This window comes from Drosophila persimilis, unplaced genomic scaffold (genome assembly GCF_003286085.1).
Source record: "Drosophila persimilis strain 14011-0111.01,24,50 unplaced genomic scaffold, DperRS2 tig00000223-arrow-arrow-pilon, whole genome shotgun sequence".
Classification (NCBI taxonomy): Eukaryota; Metazoa; Arthropoda; class Insecta; order Diptera; family Drosophilidae; genus Drosophila; species Drosophila persimilis.
In genome coordinates this window covers 20414-43231 of record NW_020825306.1, presented here as the reverse complement: position 1 = coordinate 43231, position 22818 = coordinate 20414, and the positions used below count along the sequence as shown (strand labels likewise).

Here is a 22818-nt window from a genome sequence, read left to right as displayed (position 1 = left end):
CCGTTAACAAAAATATATATATATTGCCAATTTACCAAACAAAATATGTTTTTATAAAATCATAATTGTAAAATAAAATATATTCAGTTGTATATATTATATGTTTATATTAATTATATTGCCAATATACTCATTTAGTAGTAGCTATACATATAACATTGTGTTCTATGTGTGTAGCAATTAATATATAAATACATATTGATGATATTATTACAATAATATTGATTTATAAAATCTGTGTGCATATGTACCATAGTATGCACGCGTTGCGAATATGTATTGTCCATCATAGCTATGGGCATACATTGGTTAATGCAACAGCCTAAAAAGTACAATGTTGTACCTGATTTCAGGTTAATACTTTTATATAAATTGATAATTATCAAACAAGCCAAAATACATATTATATTATTTAAAAATATGGTAATATATCGCTTATATAAAACTAAGACATTTCGCAACATTCTTTTAGGATAAAACTAAAATTTATTGAAGGAATTGATATATGCCAGTAAAATGGTGTATTTTTAATTTCTTTCAATAAAGACATATCTGACAAATAAATGAATAAACAAATTTTAATCACTCTAAGCGGTGGATCACTCGGCTCATGGGTCGATGAAGAACGCAGCAAACTGTGCGTCATCGTGTGAACTGCAGGACACATGAACATCGACATTTTGAACGCATATCGCAGTCCATGCTGTTTGGTACTTTAATTAATTTTATAGTGCTGCTTGGACTACATATGGTTGAGGGTTGTAAGACTATGCTAAATAAGTTGTTTAAAAATTTTACGAAATTTTTAAGCATATTGTATATTATTGGATATATATATATATATATTCATAATATTGATATTAAATGGAAACGCATTATCTCTCATTGTTGTATATATTTGTGTGAGAAGAACGAAGAAAAATATATATTTTTTTGTCCTTTTTGAATCAAATAATACTGAGGAATGTCTAGCATAAAAAAATAATTAAAGTTTTTTCATCTAGAATTGCCTCTTATTAATGTTTCGAAAGGAAATTTTGTTGTAAATATAAATATTTAATATTCTTCGTGATATTCGTTATAAAATACGAATATTATAATGATTTCATTATGAGAACGCTCTATATATAATAATATAGTGTAATTATCATTATAAATTTTAATATACGTATATACAACCTCAACTCATATGGGACTACCCCCTGAATTTAAGCATATTAATTAGGGGAGGAAAAGAAACTAACCAGGATTTTCTTAGTAGCGGCGAGCGAAAAGAAATCAGTTCAGCACTAAGTCACTTTGTCTATATGGCAAACGTGAGATGCAGTGTATGGAGCGTCAATATTCTAGTATGAGAAATTAACGATTTAAGTCCTTCTTAAATGAGGCCATTTACCCATAGAGGGTGCCAGGCCCGTATAACGTTAATGATTACTAGATGATGTTTCCAAAGAGTCGTGTTGCTTGATAGTGCAGCACTAAGTGGGTGGTAAACTCCATCTAAAACTAAATATAACCATGAGACCGATAGTAAACAAGTACCGTGAGGGAAAGTTGAAAAGAACTCTGAATAGAGAGTTAAACAGTACGTGAAACTGCTTAGAGGTTAAGCCCGATGAACCTGAATATCCGTTATGGAAAATTCATCATTAAAGTTGTAATATTTTAACAATATTATAATAATAGTGTGCATTTTTTCCATATAAGGACATTGTAATCTATTAGCATATAACAAATTTATCATAAAATATGACTTATAGTTTATTCAAATTATTATGCTTGCATTTTAACATAGAATAAATGTCATTAATTTGATAAAGTGTTGATAAATTAAAATTAATACAGTGCGTTAATTTTTCGAAATTATATAATGGCATAATTATCATTGATTTTTGTGTTTATTATATGCATTTGTATGATTAACAATGCGAAAGATTCAGGATACCTTCGGGACCCGTCTTGAAACACGGACCAAGGAGTCTAACATATGTGCAAGTTATTGGGAGATAAACCTAATAGCGTAATTAACTTGACTAATAATGGGATTAGTTTTTTAACTATTTATAGATAATTAACACAATCCCGGGGCGTTCTATATAGTTATGTATAATAATATTTATATTATTTATGCCTCTAACTGGAACGTACCTTGAGCATATATGCTGTGACCCGAAAGATGGTGAACTATACTTGATCAGGTTGAAGTCAGGGGAAACCCTGATGGAAGACCGAAACAGTTCTGACGTGCAAATCGATTGTCAGAATTGAGTATAGGGGCGAAAGACCAATCGAACCATCTAGTAGCTGGTTCCTTCCGAAGTTTCCCTCAGGATAGCTGGTGCATTTTAATGTTATATAAAATAATCTTATCTGGTAAAGCGAATGATTAGAGGCCTTAGGGTCGAAACGATCTTAACCTATTCTCAAACTTTAAATGGGTAAGAACCTTAACTTTCTTGATATGAAGTTTAAGGTTATGATATAATGTGCCCAGTGGGCCACTTTTGGTAAGCAGAACTGGCGCTGTGGGATGAACCAAACGTAATGTTACGGTGCCCAAATTAACAACTCATGCAGAAACCATGAAAGGCGTTGGTTGCTTAAAACAGCAGGACGGTGATCATGGAAGTCGAAATCCGCTAAGGAGTGTGTAACAACTCACCTGCCGAAGCAACTAGCCCTTAAAATGGATGGCGCTTAAGTTGTATACCTATACATTACCGCTAAAGTAGATGATTTATATTACTTGTGATATAAATTTTGAAACTTTAGTGAGTAGGAAGGTACAATGGTATGCGTAGAAGTGTTTGGCGTAAGCCTTCATGGAGCTGCCATTGGCACAGATCTTGGTGGTAGTAGCAAATAATCGAATGAGACCTTGGAGGACTGAAGTGGAGAAGGGTTTCGTGTGAACAGTGGTTGATCACGAGTTAGTCGGTCCTAAGTTCAAGGCGAAAGCCGAAAATTTTCAAGTAAAAAATCAGTGAGTAATATTGTCAAATCTTTTATGATTTTTAAATACTTGAATAATTTTGAACGAAAGGGAATACGGTTCCAATTCCGTAACCTGTTGAGTATCCGTTTGTTATTAAATATGGGCCTCGTGCTCATCCTGGCAACAGGAACGACCATAAAGAAGCCGTCGAGAGATATCGGAAGAGTTTTCTTTTCTGTTTTATAGCCGTACTACCATGGAAGTCTTTCGCAGAGAGATATGGTAGATGGGCTAGAAGAGCATGACATATACTGTTGTGTCGATATTTTCTCCTCGGACCTTGAAAATTTATGGTGGGGACACGCAAACTTCTCAACAGGCCGTACCAATATCCGCAGCTGGTCTCCAAGGTGAAGAGTCTCTAGTCGATAGAATAATGTAGGTAAGGGAAGTCGGCAAATTAGATCCGTAACTTCGGGATAAGGATTGGCTCTGAAGATTGAGATAGTCGGGCTTGATTGGGAAACAATAACATGGTTTATGTGCTCGTTCTGGGTAAATAGAGTTTCTATCATTTATGGTAGTTACTTGTTCCCCGGATAGTTTAGTTACGTAGCCAATTGTGGAACTTTCTTGCTAAAATTTTTAAGAATACTAATTGGGTTAAACCAGTTAGTTCTTATTAATTATAACGATTATCAATTAACAATCAATTCAGAACTGGCACGGACTTGGGGAATCCGACTGTCTAATTAAAACAAAGCATTGTGATGGCCCTAGCGGGTGTTGACACAATGTGATTTCTGCCCAGTGCTCTGAATGTCAAAGTGAAGAAATTCAAGTAAGCGCGGGTCAACGGCGGGAGTAACTATGACTCTCTTAAGGTAGCCAAATGCCTCGTCATCTAATTAGTGACGCGCATGAATGGATTAACGAGATTCCTACTGTCAAGTCCTCAGCCGCCAAACAGGGAGCCAAAAAGATCGGGCTTGGGATTGGGCTAGCTGGAGAGCGGCCGATCCCAGCCGAGGAGATCGCCGCCAACGTCGCTCCCCTTTGAGCAGGCTCCATCCACCTCTGCCGCTGCCGCTGCCACCACCGCTGCCAGTACTTCTGCCGCCGCTGCCGCCACCGCTGCCGCCACCGCTGCCGCCACCGCTGCCACCCACCGCTGCCACCACCGCTGCCACATGCCCGGCAACTGACATTGTCGCGGCAGGCTACTCGGCCATCATCGCAGAAATGTCTGCGATAAGGATGGCGGTGAGCAAGGCTGTACTTAAGGGGCTGATGCCGCCCGAGGCCTCAATGGAAATCCTCGTCGCGACCAACCGGTACGACGAGTTGGTCATGGCCCTGGCTGGGGAAAAGGTGCGCCTGGAGGAGAGGGCAAGGATGCCGCCTCCACCGAGACCCGCTGCTGCTGCCCACTCGGGCACCACTGCCGTCACAACCGCTGCGTATGCGACAGCCTTCCCAGGCCTCTGCCCGCACCGAGCGCCGTCGCTGCACCGATCCCAAAGCCTAGGGATACCTGGTCTGCTCTAATAAAGAGCAAAAAACCCGGAGGAGACCAGCAAGGAGCTTGTGGAGCGTGTTAAGAAGACCGTGGTGCCGACTCTTGGAGTCCGCGTCCACGAGGTTCGCGAGCTGAAGAGCGGAGGAGCGATTATTCGCACCCCTTCAGTGAGCGAACTGAGGAAGGTAGTGGCCAGCAGCAAATTCACCGAAGCGGGACTGGAGGTCAAGAAGAGGCCGGAGACCAAGCCTCAGGTCGTGGTGTACGACGTGGACACGTCCATAACACCGGAAGAGTTCATGGAGGAGCTCTTCACAAAGAACCTGGAGGAGACCATGACTGCCGCGGAGTTCAAAAAGTCGGTTCACCTGGGCAGTAAACCCTGGTCGGTCACCGACGGCGCCACGATCAACGTGACGCTAGAGGTCGACGCAAAGGCACAGGAGGCGTGTTGCGCGAATGCGTATACATTAAGTGGTTTAGATGCCGCTGCCGCTCCTTGGTCAGAACATACGCCTGCCACAGATGTGCAGGCTTCGACCACAAGGTGTCGCAATGTCGCCTAAAGGAGAACGTGTGCCACCGGTGTGGACAGAACGGCCACAACGTTGCACGGTGTCCCAACCCCGTGGACTGCCGCAACTGCCGCTTCAAGGGGTACCCTGCAGCACATTCCATGCTGTCAGCGGCGTGCCCGATCTACGGAGCGGTACTGGCGAGGGTGCAAGGCTAGACATTAATGTTTAGCTTCATCCAAGCTAATTGTGGCCGTGGCCGAGCGGCTGTGATGGAACTCGGAGCCATCATGCGCAGCTCTGGCCGTCAGTTCGCACTGGTCCAGGAGCCGTACGTCGATGGAGCAGGGCGGATTACCGGCCTTCCTTCTGGAATGCGAGTTTTCCAGGACCGCCGAGGAAAAGCTGCTATCATCGTCGACGAACCGGACGCCATCTGCATGCCAATGGAGACCCTTACCACGGATTTTGGAGTATGCGTCAGAGTTACGGGAAGATTCGGCTCAATCTTCCTATGCTCCGTGTACTGCCAATTCGACACCGACTTGGCGCCGTACCTCAGGTACTTAGATGCGGTGCTGCTGCTGGGCAGCCGCACTCCTGTCATCTTTGGGCTCGACGCGAACGCAGTATCCCCAGCGTGGTTTAGCAAGCTCTCCGAACACAATCGGGGGCAAGCTAACTATGCACGGGGTGAGCTGCTGTCTGAGTGGATAACCGAGATGAGAGCCGGCGTGCTCAATGAAGCCAGTCGGGTGTTTACATTCGATAACCGTAGAGGCCAAAGCGATATCGATGTGACAATCGTCAACCAAGCTGCGACTATGTGGGCCACATACGATTGGGAAGTGAAGGAATGGGACACCAGCGATCACAACATGATCCATGTTGTGGTGACGGACTGACCCGAACGACACAGTTGAGCCCATTGCTCCTGTGCCGTCATGGAAGCTTTCCAATGCGCGCTGGCGATTGTTCGAGGAGGAAGTGGTAAGGGAGATTGCCGAATTACCGGAAGACATCGCCGAATCGCCGTTGGACAACCAAGTGTCTGCACTGCGCTCTGTAGTGCACAGTGTGTGTGCGACAGAGTGCTGGGACGCAGCACACCGAGAGCCGCGAGAAAAGTAGTTTGGTGGACTGCCGAACTACACTCCAAACGCCGAGAGGTCAGGAGACTGAGGCGAAGGCTCCAGGACGCTCGTCGGCATGAGACCGACGCAGCAGAGGAACTTGTGCTCGCGTTGAGGATCTCCTCAGCGCAGTACAAGAAGCTCATCCTGAGATCGAAGGAAGACAACTGGCGACGCTTCGTGGGAGAGAACAGAGATGATCCATGGGGGCACGTCTACAGGATTTGCCGAGGCCCGCAAAAAGAGCACGGAGATTGGATGCCTTCGAACGGATGGTAGGCTGGTCGCAACATGGCGCGACTGTGCGGGGTGTGCTCCTTCGCAACTTCTTTCCTGTTGCGGAGACGAATGCACACATTGCCATCCCGATCGAGGCTCCACCGGCCCTCGAAGCTTTCGAGGTTGATGCATGCGTCGCCAGGTTTGAAGAGCAGACGCTCTCCCGGCATGGACGGCATCACAGGTGCCATTTGCAAGGCATTGTGGCGTGCCATCCCTCAGCACATGACAGCGATGTATTCCCGCTGCCTGGAGACAGGGTATTTCCCAACGGAATGGAAGCATCCCAGGGTGGTTCCACTCCTGAAGGGACCGATAAGGAACCGGACCCGATCCTACCTCATATCGGGGTATCTGTCTGTTGCCAGTGCTGGGCAAAGTGCTTGAGGGCATCATGGTGAATCGTCCTGAAGGACACCATTCCGGATGGCTGCAGATGGGCAATTTGGCTTCGCCAAGGACGTTGTGTGGAGGATGCTTGGAAACACGTCGTGAGTACTGTTTCGGCCAGCCGGTCGAAATACGTGCTCGGAGTCTTCGTGGATTTCAAGGGAGCCTTCGACAAACGTTGAGTGGAATGCTGCACTACGCCGCCTCCTTGAGCTGGGATGCCGAGAAGCAAGCTTGTGGCGAAGTTTCTTCTCCGGCCGGAGTGCGAGCATCGTCAGTAGGCATGGAGTAGCCACTGTTCCGGTGACAAGAGGTTGCCCGCAGGGGTCCATAAGTGGTCCATTTATATGGAACATCTTAATGGACGTGTTGCTCCAGCGCTTAGAGCCCCTTGGTGCGCTCAGCGCGTATGCTGACGACTTGCTCCTCCTCATCGAAGGGAATGCCCGATCAGAGCTCGAACAAAAAGGAGGTGAGTTAATGTCCATCGTAGGCGCTTGGGGAGTTGAAGTCGGCGTTGCCGTTTCAACTAGCAAGACGGCGATCATGCTGCTCAAAGGCATACTTAGACGGCCGCCAGTGGTACGGCTTGCTGGAGCAAACCTGCCATATAAGTGCAAGTATCGGTACCTAGGCATCACGGTCGGCGAGCGGTTGAGTTTTCCTCCCGCCACATCACGGGCTTGCGTGATAAGCTGACCGGAGTCGTAGGGGCATTGTCGCGCGTACTGCGGGTCGACTGGGGACTCAGTCCCCGCGCAAAGCGGACAATATATGCCGGACTCATGGTGCCCTGTGCACTATTTGGTGCCTCGGTTTGGTCTGTCGTGACGACGACGCAAGTGGTTGCCAGGAGGCATCTGCTTGCGTGCCAAAGGATCGTCCTGATTGGATGCCTACCGGTATGCCGAACAGTGTCCACCATGGCGCTGCAAGTACTAGCTGGAGCCCCCCCGTTTGATCTGGTTGCCAGACGCCTGGCAATCAGCTTCAAACTAAAGCGTGACTACCGCTGGAGGAGAGCGATTGGCTGTACGGCGAAGATTTGGCAAATCTTAGCTGGAAGCAGAAGATGGCGCGACTAGACGAAGACCTGTTGTGCGAGTGGCAACGCAGATTGGGATGATGGTGACTCCCCAGGACGGGTGGACGCACCGCTTCATCCCGAACGCAGGCTTCGTCTACAGCGAACGAAGGTTTGGCTTCACGCTGCGCGCTGGGTTCCTGCTGACGGGCCACGGATCGCCTCAATGCATTTCTGCATGGAAGAAGCCTTAGCGACACGCCCAGCATGTCTATGCGGCGCAGAACGCGAGGATTGGCAGCACTTCCTATGTGCTTGTCCACTCTATACAGACTTGCGAGACCTCGATGGACTTGGAGTGCAGTACACGGATGGCGACTGGACCTTCTCCGATGTGACGGCTTTCTCAGGAGAGAATGCGGACTCTCGACAGGTTCGCCGGACTGGCGTTCTCCAGGCGACAACAGCTGCTGAATGCGCAAGCGGAGCACGGGCTGGGTGGATTCCCTATCCAGGCCGGTCGGGGCTAAAAGGAGGATCGAGCGAGTCCTTAAGATCGGTACCAGGGTTGTGCAGTTCCAAGGCTGCACATTGAGGTCGGCCTCCTATCTACTATCTAGCGAAACCACAGCCAAGGGAACGGGCTTGGAATAATTAGCGGGGAAAGAAGACCCTTTTGAGCTTGACTCTAATCTGGCAGTGTAAGGAGACATAAGAGGTGTAGCATAAGTGGGAGATATTAGATTTCGGTTTGGTATCGACAATGAAATACCACTACTCTTATTGTTTCCTTACTTACTTGATTAAATGGAACGTGTATCATTTCCTAGCCATTATACGGATATATTTATTATATCTTATGGTATTGGGTTTTGATGCAAGCTTCTTGATCAAAGTATCACGAGTTTGTTATATAATCGCAAACAAATTCTTTAATGAGAAAATGCATTTATGTATTTTCAATTTGAAAATTTGGTATAACTCCAATTACTCAGGTATGATCCAATTCAAGGACATTGCCAGGTAGGGAGTTTGACTGGGGCGGTACATCTCTCAAATAATAACGGAGGTGTCCCAAGGCCAGCTCAGTGCGGACAGAAACCACACATAGAGCAAAAGGGCAAATGCTGACTTGATCTCGGTGTTCAGTACACACAGGGACAGCAAAAGCTCGGCCTATCGATCCTTTTGGTTTAAAGAGTTTTTAACAAGAGGTGTCAGAAAAGTTACCATAGGGATAACTGGCTTGTGGCGGCCAAGCGTTCATAGCGACGTCGCTTTTTGATCCTTCGATGTCGGCTCTTCCTATCATTGTGAAGCAAAATTCACCAAGCGTTGGATTGTTCACCCATGCAAGGGAACGTGAGCTGGGTTTAGACCGTCGTGAGACAGGTTAGTTTTACCCTACTAATGACAAAACGTTGTTGCGACAGCATTCCTGCGTAGTACGAGAGGAACCGCAGGTACGGACCAATGGCACAATACTTGTTCGAGCGAACAGTGGTATGACGCTACGTCCGTTGGATTATGCCTGAACGCCTCTAAGGTCGTATCCGTGCTGGACTGCAATGATAAATAAGGGGCAATTTGCATTGTATGGCTTCTAAACCATTAAAAGTTTATAATTTATTTTATAAACGACAATGGATGTGATGCCAATGTAATTTGTAACATAGTAAATTGGGAGGATCATCGATCACCTGATGCCGCGCTAGTTGCATATAAAAACATTATTTAATACAATGACAAAGCCTAGAATCAATTGTAAACGACTTTTGTAACAGGCAAGGTGTTGTAAGTGGTTGAGCAGCTGCCATACTGCGATCCACTGAAGCTTATCCTTTGCTTGATGATTCGATATATATAAATTTATTCTTTATATATGAAAATTATTTTTATATATTTATATGAATATATACCTATAAATGGTAATATATATATATATATTAAAAAGAATATATTTTATATAAATATGGATAAATTATTTATCCTATATAAATTACGTTGGCTTGAATATGAATATAATGTTATATTATAAGTTTGTTATACTTAATTACATATGAAATGATACTTATAAAAATTGTATTATGTGAACACACGAAACATAGTGTATATGCATATGTGCAAATGTGAATGTATATATGAAATAATATGAATGCAAAAAGCATGGAGTGATCGTATGTGGAACTTGGAAGTATTTCTAATATTGGAATTTAATGATATGTGATATGAATGCAAGAATTAAATAGTTTGGTATATAAAATGTGATAATATTATATGTTATATTATAACATGAGCATGATTTGATTATGAATACAGAAAATATAAAGATATATTTTATATACATATGTACAAATATATGTATATTTGGAGTGATCGTATGTGGAACTTGGAAGTATTTCTAATATTGGAATTCAATGATATGTGATATAAATGCAAGAATTAAATAGTTTTGTATATAAAATGACAATATTATGGATATGGGGAAACATTCACCATATCCTAAAAATTATAACATGAGTATGATTTGATTTTGAATAGAGAAAATATAATGATATATTTTATATACATATTTACAAAAATATATGTATATTTTTGAAATTGTGTTATAATGAATAAAAATAACAAATAACGCCGAGGTGTGCTATAAAGTATCAATATTAGGTTTTATATGGATATGGATATGGATATGGGAATGTTTCTCATATATAATATAACATTATAGCATAATCACATTGCGATTATAAATATAGAAAATATAAAAATTTATTTAATATAAATAGATATATTACGTGTATATGTGAAATTAAAGCAAAGATACCAGCTGATATGATATCTTTCATGTAAATGAATGATGAATGTAATGAAAAATAATTAATTTAATTTCATATGATATGGGGAACATACTAAGTCGGCAATGTCTGTTTATTTTATATGCGTATATATATTTTTCTTAATATATATGAATAATTTTGAAGTGATAGTATAATATTTTGTATTAAAATACGAAAAGAAACTATTTTTAAAAGGTACTCTCAAGTAAAAATACCTGATTTGCGGAAAGCGTGGCAGAAAACCTATATAGGGAGTGGTAGTCTCGTGCATGGTATATTTCATATGAAAATTTTATAATGAAAAATTATTAATTTATTTCATATGATATGGGGAATATACTTAGCCGGCAATGTCTGTGTATTTTATATGAATATATATATATTTCTTAATATATATGAATAATTTTGAAGTGATAGTATTGTATTTTTTATTAAAATACGAAAAGAAACTATTGTTAAGAGGCACTCTCAAGTAAAAATACCCGATTTGCGGAAAGCGTGGCAGAAAACCTATATAGGGAGTGGTAGTCTCGTGCATGGTATATTTCATATGAAAATTTTATAATGAAAAATTATTAATTTATTTCATATGATATGGGGAATATACTTAGCCGGCAATGTCTGTGTATTTTATATGAATATATATATATTTCTTAGTATATATGAATAATTTTGAAGTGATAGTATTGTATTTTTTATTAAAATACGAAAAGAAACTATTGTTAAGAGGCACTCTCAAGTAAAAATACCCGATTTGCGGAAAGCGTGGCAGAAAACCTATATAGGGAGTGGTAGTCTCGTGCATGGTATATTTCATATGAAAATTTTATAATGAAAAATTATTAATTTATTTCATATGATATGGGGAATATACTTAGCCGGCAATGTCTGTGTATTTTATATGAATATATATATATTTCTTAATATATATGAATAATTTTGAAGTGATAGTATTGTATTTTTTATTAAAATACGAAAAGAAACTATTGTTAAGAGGCACTCTCAAGTAAAAATACCCGATTTGCGGAAAGCGTGGCAGAAAACCTATATAGGGAGTGGTAGTCTCGTGCATGGTATATTTCATATGAAAATTTTATAATGAAAAATTATTAATTTATTTCATATGATATGGGGAATATACTTAGCCGGCAATGTCTGTGTATTTTATATGAATATATATATATTTCTTAATATATATGAATAATTTTGAAGTGATAGTATTGTATTTTTTATTAAAATACGAAAAGAAACTATTGTTAAGAGGCACTCTAAAGCAAAAATACCCGATTTGCGGAAAGCGTGGCAGAAAACCTATACATGATGGACAGTTGATGTCCATCGGTATTGTATACAATATTTGGTACAGTATTGTATATAATATTATTATATGTTGTCATTATACTCAAAGTAGTGTTTAATAGGAGATATTTGTTTTCAAATTGATCTTAATAAAGATAATATAGTGAAACTAACCAAGATATATACTATTTAGTATATATCATTTCTGTTTCGAATTATTATCGTGAATTTTTGGAAATGGTCTTATATGATTAAATATTGTATGAGTGCCATTTCAACAATGTACCAGCATATATAATCAAAGCGATTTATATGCAAATTCAAATATTGCCAAAATATATAAATTCCATTCCACATGAACTCATGTGTTTGGTTTTATTTAATGTATATCACAAAAAACGCATACGAAATTGGATAAATTTTAAATTTGTTGTCAAAATACATAGTTTAAACACAATTAATATTGGTTTAAGCCTATATACGTGTGATAATATATTAAGTGCAAATAAAAAGATATTTTTGAACGAAAAAAAAATGTATATAATAAAATATATATATTTATATAGAGAAAAATGGCGAATGTGAATGCTATATAAAAATGGCCACAATCGTTTAACAAATTCTCATAAACTGTTGATAAAAAATAATTATTTATTTTTTTTTTTTATTCAAAAGTATTATTGAGTTGTCAAATATTTACATATGTGAGCGTATGCGCACGAAACGAAAACATTATTCTGGTTGATCCTGCCAGTAGTTATATGCTTGTCTCAAAGATTAAGCCATGCATGTCTAAGTACACACGAATTAAAAGTGAAACCGCAAAAGGCTCATTATATCAGTTATGGTTCCTTAGATCGTTAACAGTTACTTGGATAACTGTGGTAATTCTAGAGCTAATACATGCAATTAAAACACGGACCTTATGGGACGTGTGCTTTTATTAGGCTAAAACCAAGCGATCGTAAGATCGTTACATTGGTTGAACTCTAGATAACATGCAGATCGTATGGTCTTGTACCGACGACAGATCTTTCAAATGTCTGCCCTATCAACTTTTGATGGTAGTATCTAGGACTACCATGGTTGCAACGGGTAACGGGGAATCAGGGTTCGATTCCGGAGAGGGAGCCTGAGAAACGGCTACCACATCTAAGGAAGGCAGCAGGCGCGTAAATTACCCACTCCCAGCTCGGGGAGGTAGTGACGAAAAATAACAATACAGGACTCATATCCGAGGCCCTGTAATTGGAATGAGTACACTTTAAATCCTTTAACAAGGACCAATTGGAGGGCAAGTCTGGTGCCAGCAGCCGCGGTAATTCCAGCTCCAATAGCGTATATTAAAGTTGTTGCGGTTAAAACGTTCGTAGTTGAACTTGTGCTTCATACGGGTAGTACAACTTACAATTGTGGTTAGTACTATACCTTTATGTATGTAAGCGTATTACCGGTGGAGTTCTTATATATAATTAAGTACTTGTATTTTTTTATATATTCCTCCTATTTAAAAACCTGCATTAGTGCTCTTCATCGAGTGTTATTGTGGGCCGGTACAATTACTTTGAACAAATTAGAGTGCTTAAAGCAGGCTTCAAATGCCTGAATATTCTGTGCATGGGATAATGAAATAAGACCTCTGTTCTGCTTTCATTGGTTTTCAGATCAAGAGGTAATGATTAATAGAAGCAGTTTGGGGGCATTAGTATTACGACGCGAGAGGTGAAATTCTTGGACCGTCGTAAGACTAACTTAAGCGAAAGCATTTGCCAAAGATGTTTTCATTAATCAAGAACGAAAGTTAGAGGTTCGAAGGCGATCAGATACCGCCCTAGTTCTAACCATAAACGATGCCAGCTAGCAATTGGGTGTAGCTACTTTTATGGCTCTCTCAGTCGCTTCCCGGGAAACCAAAGCTTTTGGGCTCCGGGGGAAGTATGGTTGCAAAGCTGAAACTTAAAGGAATTGACGGAAGGGCACCACCAGGAGTGGAGCCTGCGGCTTAATTTGACTCAACACGGGAAAACTTACCAGGTCCGAACATAAGTGTGTAAGACAGATTGATAGCTCTTTCTCGAATCTATGGGTGGTGGTGCATGGCCGTTCTTAGTTCGTGGAGTGATTTGTCTGGTTAATTCCGATAACGAACGAGACTCAAATATATTAAATAGATATCTTCAGGATTATGGTGTTGAAGCTTATATAGCCTTCATTCATGGTGGCAGTAAAATGTTTATTGTGTTTGAATGTGTTTATATAAGTGGAGCCGTACCTGTTGGTTTGTCCCATTATAAGGACACTAGCTTCTTAAATGGACAAATTGCGTCTAGCAATAATGAGATTGAGCAATAACAGGTCTGTGATGCCCTTAGATGTCCTGGGCTGCACGCGCGCTACAATGAAAGTATCAACGTGTATTTCCTAGACCGAGAGGTCCGGGTAAACCGCTGAACCACTTTCATGCTTGGGATTGTGAACTGAAACTGTTCACATGAACTTGGAATTCCCAGTAAGTGTGAGTCATTAACTCGCATTGATTACGTCCCTGCCCTTTGTACACACCGCCCGTCGCTACTACCGATTGAATTATTTAGTGAGGTCTCCGGACGTGATCACTGTGACGCCTTGCGTGTTACGGTTGTTTCGCAAAAGTTGACCGAACTTGATTATTTAGAGGAAGTAAAAGTCGTAACAAGGTTTCCGTAGGTGAACCTGCGGAAGGATCATTATTGTATGTTTCTACCGTTAACAAAAATATATATATATTGCCAATTTACCAAACAAAATATGTTTTTATAAAATCATAATTGTAAAATAAAATATATTCAGTTGTATATATTATATGTTTATATTAATTATATTGCCAATATACTCATTTAGTAGTAGCTATACATATAACATTGTGTTCTATGTGTGTAGCAATTAATATATAAATACATATTGATGATATTATTACAATAATATTGATTTATAAAATCTGTGTGCATATGTACCATAGTATGCACGCGTTGCGAATATGTATTGTCCATCATAGCTATGGGCATACATTGGTTAATGCAACAGCCTAAAAAGTACAATGTTGTACCTGATTTCAGGTTAATACTTTTATATAAATTGATAATTATCAAACAAGCCAAAATACATATTATATTATTTAAAAATATGGTAATATATCGCTTATATAAAACTAAGACATTTCGCAACATTCTTTTAGGATAAAACTAAAATTTATTGAAGGAATTGATATATGCCAGTAAAATGGTGTATTTTTAATTTCTTTCAATAAAGACATATCTGACAAATAAATGAATAAACAAATTTTAATCACTCTAAGCGGTGGATCACTCGGCTCATGGGTCGATGAAGAACGCAGCAAACTGTGCGTCATCGTGTGAACTGCAGGACACATGAACATCGACATTTTGAACGCATATCGCAGTCCATGCTGTTTGGTACTTTAATTAATTTTATAGTGCTGCTTGGACTACATATGGTTGAGGGTTGTAAGACTATGCTAAATAAGTTGTTTAAAAATTTTACGAAATTTTTAAGCATATTGTATATTATTGGATATATATATATATATATTCATAATATTGATATTAAATGGAAACGCATTATCTCTCATTGTTGTATATATTTGTGTGAGAAGAACGAAGAAAAATATATATTTTTTTGTCCTTTTTGAATCAAATAATACTGAGGAATGTCTAGCATAAAAAAATAATTAAAGTTTTTTCATCTAGAATTGCCTCTTATTAATGTTTCGAAAGGAAATTTTGTTGTAAATATAAATATTTAATATTCTTCGTGATATTCGTTATAAAATACGAATATTATAATGATTTCATTATGAGAACGCTCTATATATAATAATATAGTGTAATTATCATTATAAATTTTAATATACGTATATACAACCTCAACTCATATGGGACTACCCCCTGAATTTAAGCATATTAATTAGGGGAGGAAAAGAAACTAACCAGGATTTTCTTAGTAGCGGCGAGCGAAAAGAAATCAGTTCAGCACTAAGTCACTTTGTCTATATGGCAAACGTGAGATGCAGTGTATGGAGCGTCAATATTCTAGTATGAGAAATTAACGATTTAAGTCCTTCTTAAATGAGGCCATTTACCCATAGAGGGTGCCAGGCCCGTATAACGTTAATGATTACTAGATGATGTTTCCAAAGAGTCGTGTTGCTTGATAGTGCAGCACTAAGTGGGTGGTAAACTCCATCTAAAACTAAATATAACCATGAGACCGATAGTAAACAAGTACCGTGAGGGAAAGTTGAAAAGAACTCTGAATAGAGAGTTAAACAGTACGTGAAACTGCTTAGAGGTTAAGCCCGATGAACCTGAATATCCGTTATGGAAAATTCATCATTAAAGTTGTAATATTTTAACAATATTATAATAATAGTGTGCATTTTTTCCATATAAGGACATTGTAATCTATTAGCATATAACAAATTTATCATAAAATATGACTTATAGTTTATTCAAATTATTATGCTTGCATTTTAACATAGAATAAATGTCATTAATTTGATAAAGTGTTGATAAATTAAAATTAATACAGTGCGTTAATTTTTCGAAATTATATAATGGCATAATTATCATTGATTTTTGTGTTTATTATATGCATTTGTATGATTAACAATGCGAAAGATTCAGGATACCTTCGGGACCCGTCTTGAAACACGGACCAAGGAGTCTAACATATGTGCAAGTTATTGGGAGATAAACCTAATAGCGTAATTAACTTGACTAATAATGGGATTAGTTTTTTAACTATTTATAGATAATTAACACAATCCCGGGGCGTTCTATATAGTTATGTATAATAATATTTATATTATTTATGCCTCTAACTGGAACGTACCTTGAGCATATATGCTGTGACCCGAAAGATGGTGAACTATACTTGATCAGGTTGAAGTCAGGGGAAACCCTGATGGAAGACCGAAACAGTTCTGACGTGCAAATCGATTGTCAGAATTGAGTATAGGGGCGAAAGACCAATCGAACCATCTAGTAGCTGGTTCCTTCCGAAGTTTCCCTCAGGATAGCTGGTGCATTTTAATGTTATATAAAATAATCTTATCTGGTAAAGCGAATGATTAGAGGCCTTAGGGTCGAAACGATCTTAACCTATTCTCAAACTTTAAATGGGTAAGAACCTTAACTTTCTTGATATGAAGTTTAAGGTTATGATATAATGTGCCCAGTGGGCCACTTTTGGTAAGCAGAACTGGCGCTGTGGGATGAACCAAACGTAATGTTACGGTGCCCAAATTAACAACTCATGCAGAAACCATGAAAGGCGTTGGTTGCTTAAAACAGCAGGACGGTGATCATGGAAGTCGAAATCCGCTAAGGAGTGTGTAACAACTCACCTGCCGAAGCAACTAGCCCTTAAAATGGATGGCGCTTAAGTTGTATACCTATACATTACCGCTAAAGTAGATGATTTATATTACTTGTGATATAAATTTTGAAACTTTAGTGAGTAGGAAGGTACAATGGTATGCGTAGAAGTGTTTGGCGTAAGCCTTCATGGAGCTGCCATTGGCACAGATCTTGGTGGTAGTAGCAAATAATCGAATGAGACCTTGGAGGACTGAAGTGGAGAAGGGTTTCGTGTGAACAGTGGTTGATCACGAGTTAGTCGGTCCTAAGTTCAAGGCGAAAGCCGAAAATTTTCAAGTAAAAAATCAGTGAGTAATATTGTCAAATCTTTTATGATTTTTAAATACTTGAATAATTTTGAACGAAAGGGAATACGGTTCCAATTCCGTAACCTGTTGAGTATCCGTTTGTTATTAAATATGGGCCTCGTGCTCATCCTGGCAACAGGAACGACCATAAAGAAGCCGTCGAGAGATATCGGAAGAGTTTTCTTTTCTGTTTTATAGCCGTACTACCATGGAAGTCTTTCGCAGAGAGATATGGTAGATGGGCTAGAAGAGCATGACATATACTGTTGTGTCGATATTTTCTCCTCGGACCTTGAAAATTTATGGTGGGGACACGCAAACTTCTCAACAGGCCGTACCAATATCCGCAGCTGGTCTCCAAGGTGAAGAGTCTCTAGTCGATAGAATAATGTAGGTAAGGGAAGTCGGCAAATTAGATCCGTAACTTCGGGATAAGGATTGGCTCTGAAGATTGAGATAGTCGGGCTTGATTGGGAAACAATAACATGGTTTATGTGCTCGTTCTGGGTAAATAGAGTTTCTATCATTTATGGTAGTTACTTGTTCCCCGGATAGTTTAGTTACGTAGCCAATTGTGGAACTTTCTTGCTAAAATTTTTAAGAATACTAATTGGGTTAAACCAGTTAGTTCTTATTAATTATAACGATTATCAATTAACAATCAATTCAGAACTGGCACGGACTTGGGGAATCCGACTGTCTAATTAAAACAAAGCATTGTGATGGCCCTAGCGGGTGTTGACACAATGTGATTTCTGCCCAGTGCTCTGAATGTCAAAGTGAAGAAATTCAAGTAAGCGCGGGTCAACGGCGGGAGTAACTATGACTCTCTTAAGGTAGCCAAATGCCTCGTCATCTAATTAGTGACGCGCATGAATGGATTAACGAGATTCCTACTGTCCCTATCTACTATCTAGCGAAACCACAGCCAAGGGAACGGGCTTGGAATAATTAGCGGGGAAAGAAGACCCTTTTGAGCTTGACTCTAATCTGGCAGTGTAAGGAGACATAAGAGGTGTAGCATAAGTGGGAGATATTAGATTTCGGTTTGGTATCGACAATGAAATACCACTACTCTTATTGTTTCCTTACTTACTTGATTAAATGGAACGTGTATCATTTCCTAGCCATTATACGGATATATTTATTATATCTTATGGTATTGGGTTTTGATGCAAGCTTCTTGATCAAAGTATCACGAGTTTGTTATATAATCGCAAACAAATTCTTTAATGAGAAAATGCATTTATGTATTTTCAATTTGAAAATTTGGTATAACTCCAATTACTCAGGTATGATCCAATTCAAGGACATTGCCAGGTAGGGAGTTTGACTGGGGCGGTACATCTCTCAAATAATAACGGAGGTGTCCCAAGGCCAGCTCAGTGCGGACAGAAACCACACATAGAGCAAAAGGGCAAATGCTGACTTGATCTCGGTGTTCAGTACACACAGGGACAGCAAAAGCTCGGCCTATCGATCCTTTTGGTTTAAAGAGTTTTTAACAAGAGGTGTCAGAAAAGTTACCATAGGGATAACTGGCTTGTGGCGGCCAAGCGTTCATAGCGACGTCGCTTTTTGATCCTTCGATGTCGGCTCTTCCTATCATTGTGAAGCAAAATTCACCAAGCGTTGGATTGTTCACCCATGCAAGGGAACGTGAGCTGGGTTTAGACCGTCGTGAGACAGGTTAGTTTTACCCTACTAATGACAAAACGTTGTTGCGACAGCATTCCTGCGTAGTACGAGAGGAACCGCAGGTACGGACCAATGGCACAATACTTGTTCGAGCGAACAGTGGTATGACGCTACGTCCGTTGGATTATGCCTGAACGCCTCTAAGGTCGTATCCGTGCTGGACTGCAATGATAAATAAGGGGCAATTTGCATTGTATGGCTTCTAAACCATTAAAAGTTTATAATTTATTTTATAAACGACAATGGATGTGATGCCAATGTAATTTGTAACATAGTAAATTGGGAGGATCATCGATCACCTGATGCCGCGCTAGTTGCATATAAAAACATTATTTAATACAATGACAAAGCCTAGAATCAATTGTAAACGACTTTTGTAACAGGCAAGGTGTTGTAAGTGGTTGAGCAGCTGCCATACTGCGATCCACTGAAGCTTATCCTTTGCTTGATGATTCGATATATATAAATTTATTCTTTATATATGAAAATTATTTTTATATATTTATATGAATATATACCTATAAATGGTAATATATATATATATATTAAAAAGAATATATTTTATATAAATATGGATAAATTATTTATCCTATATAAATTACGTTGGCTTGAATATGAATATAATGTTATATTATAAGTTTGTTATACTTAATTACATATGAAATGATACTTATAAAAATTGTATTATGTGAACACACGAAACATAGTGTATATGCATATGTGCAAATGTGAATGTATATATGAAATAATATGAATGCAAAAAGCATGGAGTGATCGTATGTGGAACTTGGAAGTATTTCTAATATTGGAATTTAATGATATGTGATATGAATGCAAGAATTAAATAGTTTGGTATATAAAATGTGATAATATTATATGTTATATTATAACATGAGCATGATTTGATTATGAATACAGAAAATATAAAGATATATTTTATATACATATGTACAAATATATGTATATTTGGAGTGATCGTATGTGGAACTTGGAAGTATTTCTAATATTGGAATTCAATGATATGTGATATAAATGCAAGAATTAAATAGTTTTGTATATAAAATGACAATATTATGGATATGGGGAAACATTCACCATATCCTAAAAATTATAACATGAGTATGATTTGATTTTGAATAGAGAAAATATAATGATATATTTTATATACATATTTACAAAAATATATGTATATTTTTGAAATTGTGTTATAATGAATAAAAATAACAAATAACGCCGAGGTGTGCTATAAAGTATCAATATTAGGTTTTATATGGATATGGATATGGATATGGGAATGTTTCTCATATATAATATAACATTATAGCATAATCACATTGCGATTATAAATATAGAAAATATAAAAATTTATTTAATATAAATAGATATATTACGTGTATATGTGAAATTAAAGCAAAGATACCAGCTGATATGATATCTTTCATGTAAATGAATGATGAATGTAATGAAAAATAATTAATTTAATTTCATATGATATGGGGAACATACTAAGTCGGCAATGTCTGTTTATTTTATATGCGTATATATATTTTTCTTAATATATATGAATAATTTTGAAGTGATAGTATAATATTTTGTATTAAAATACGAAAAGAAACTATTTTTAAAAGGTACTCTCAAGTAAAAATACCTGATTTGCGGAAAGCGTGGCAGAAAACCTATATAGGGAGTGGTAGTCTCGTGCATGGTATATTTCATATGAAAATTTTATAATGAAAAATTATTAATTTATTTCATATGATATGGGGAATATACTTAGCCGGCAATGTCTGTGTATTTTATATGAATATATATATATTTCTTAATATATATGAATAATTTTGAAGTGATAGTATTGTATTTTTTATTAAAATACGAAAAGAAACTATTGTTAAGAGGCACTCTCAAGTAAAAATACCCGATTTGCGGAAAGCGTGGCAGAAAACCTATATAGGGAGTGGTAGTCTCGTGCATGGTATATTTCATATGAAAATTTTATAATGAAAAATTATTAATTTATTTCATATGATATGGGGAATATACTTAGCCGGCAATGTCTGTGTATTTTATATGAATATATATATATTTCTTAGTATATATGAATAATTTTGAAGTGATAGTATTGTATTTTTTATTAAAATACGAAAAGAAACTATTGTTAAGAGGCACTCTCAAGTAAAAATACCCGATTTGCGGAAAGCGTGGCAGAAAACCTATATAGGGAGTGGTAGTCTCGTGCATGGTATATTTCATATGAAAATTTTATAATGAAAAATTATTAATTTATTTCATATGATATGGGGAATATACTTAGCCGGCAATGTCTGTGTATTTTATATGAATATATATATATTTCTTAATATATATGAATAATTTTGAAGTGATAGTATTGTATTTTTTATTAAAATACGAAAAGAAACTATTGTTAAGAGGCACTCTCAAGTAAAAATACCCGATTTGCGGAAAGCGTGGCAGAAAACCTATATAGGGAGTGGTAGTCTCGTGCATGGTATATTTCATATGAAAATTTTATAATGAAAAATTATTAATTTATTTCATATGATATGGGGAATATACTTAGCCGGCAATGTCTGTGTATTTTATATGAATATATATATATTTCTTAATATATATGAATAATTTTGAAGTGATAGTATTGTATTTTTTATTAAAATACGAAAAGAAACTATTGTTAAGAGGCACTCTAAAGCAAAAATACCCGATTTGCGGAAAGCGTGGCAGAAAACCTATACATGATGGACAGTTGATGTCCATCGGTATTGTATACAATATTTGGTACAGTATTGTATATAATATTATTATATGTTGTCATTATACTCAAAGTAGTGTTTAATAGGAGATATTTGTTTTCAAATTGATCTTAATAAAGATAATATAGTGAAACTAACCAAGATATATACTATTTAGTATATATCATTTCTGTTTCGAATTATTATCGTGAATTTTTGGAAATGGTCTTATATGATTAAATATTGTATGAGTGCCATTTCAACAATGTACCAGCATATATAATCAAAGCGATTTATATGCAAATTCAAATATTGCCAAAATATATAAATTCCATTCCACATGAACTCATGTGTTTGGTTTTATTTAATGTATATCACAAAAAACGCATACGAAATTGGATAAATTTTAAATTTGTTGTCAAAATACATAGTTTAAACACAATTAATATTGGTTTAAGCCTATATACGTGTGATAATATATTAAGTGCAAATAAAAAGATATTTTTGAACGAAAAAAAAATGTATATAATAAAATATATATATTTATATAGAGAAAAATGGCGAATGTGAATGCTATATAAAAATGGCCACAATCGTTTAACAAATTCTCATAAACTGTTGATAAAAAATAATTATTTATTTTTTTTTTTTTATTCAAAAGTATTATTGAGTTGTCAAATATTTACATATGTGAGCGTATGCGCACGAAACGAAAACATT

The 22818-nt window shown here is 37.7% G+C and overlaps 4 non-coding genes and 1 pseudogene across 4 annotated transcripts; all 5 read left to right on the top strand.

Annotated features, from left to right (window-relative positions):
• The first annotated feature begins 583 nt into the window (after positions 1 to 583).
• On the top strand, positions 584 to 762 carry LOC113565932. Its single transcript, XR_003408845.1, has one exon. It is a non-coding gene; the product is annotated as a 5.8S ribosomal RNA (ribosomal RNA).
• A 413-nt stretch (positions 763 to 1175) lies between these two features.
• LOC113565928 lies at positions 1176 to 9653 on the top strand (annotated as a pseudogene).
• Positions 9654 to 12662: 3009 nt separating this feature from the next.
• LOC113565921 lies at positions 12663 to 14657 on the top strand. Its single transcript, XR_003408837.1, has one exon. It is a non-coding gene; the product is annotated as a small subunit ribosomal RNA (ribosomal RNA).
• A 596-nt stretch (positions 14658 to 15253) lies between these two features.
• On the top strand, positions 15254 to 15432 carry LOC113565931. Its single transcript, XR_003408844.1, has one exon. It is a non-coding gene; the product is annotated as a 5.8S ribosomal RNA (ribosomal RNA).
• A 413-nt stretch (positions 15433 to 15845) lies between these two features.
• LOC113565925 lies at positions 15846 to 19808 on the top strand. Its single transcript, XR_003408841.1, has one exon. It is a non-coding gene; the product is annotated as a large subunit ribosomal RNA (ribosomal RNA).
• Positions 19809 to 22818: the final 3010 nt, after the last annotated feature.